Raw genomic sequence first — 820 nt, 5'->3', positions numbered from 1 at the left:
GAATTGACGTGTTCATTTCTCAGTGTGGGGTGGTTAGCTGAGCAGAGAGCAGAAGTCTGGCCAGGCTGGATCTCTGGATCTCCCAGCCCTCCTCCCTGTCTCCAGGACCTGAGCGTGATGTTCAGGGGTGGAGGTGTCTGCAGAGCTGCCAACTGGAAGGCAGGTGGCACAGGAACTCCCAGAACGCCACGGGGATCCCCGAGGCAGGGCGAGCCGGGCGAGGGAAGGAAGAACTCTCTAACACTTCCCCGCCCCTTTCCTCCCAGATCAGGCCAGGTCCTCTCCGGACATGGCCCTAGGTCCGGAGTTCCCTCCTGAGTCAGCAAGTACCAGCTGGACAGGTCCTGAGCCGGTGGGGAATAGAGAAAGGGCCTGCAAGGTACCCAGACCCACAAACAAAAGAAATGGGTTCTGCCCACGGGCCCGAGGATTGAGTAGACGGAAAGTGGGGACGCTGTCCCCCGCCCCAAAGGCACTAACACTGGGCGACACACGCTGGGCCTCTCCTGCCTCAGCCGGCAAGAGGGGTCGGCGCCAGCGCGCTGGGTCTCAGGAGGCTGGGCAGCGCGCGCGCATGCTCAGTCCGGCAGCTCTCCGGGCGGGCGTTGGAGCCCGCGCTCCAAGGCCAGGGGGGTGGGGCGCTCACGCAACCGCCCCTGTCTGGAGCGGGCTCGCCTCTGCGGCAGCGGTCAGTGCCCGGGCTTTACTGAAGCCGAGTCTACCATATGGGGAGGCTCCACAGCGGTGGGGGTGGCGGGGGTGGCGGGGGTGGCGGGGGTGGCGGGCGTGGCGGCGGCTCCTCTGCAACAGCCTCAGCAGC

The sequence above is a fragment of the Nomascus leucogenys genome, chromosome 22a (genome assembly GCF_006542625.1).
Source record: "Nomascus leucogenys isolate Asia chromosome 22a, Asia_NLE_v1, whole genome shotgun sequence".
Lineage (NCBI taxonomy): Eukaryota > Metazoa > Chordata > Mammalia > Primates > Hylobatidae > Nomascus > Nomascus leucogenys.
This window is presented reverse-complemented; position numbering follows the sequence as displayed.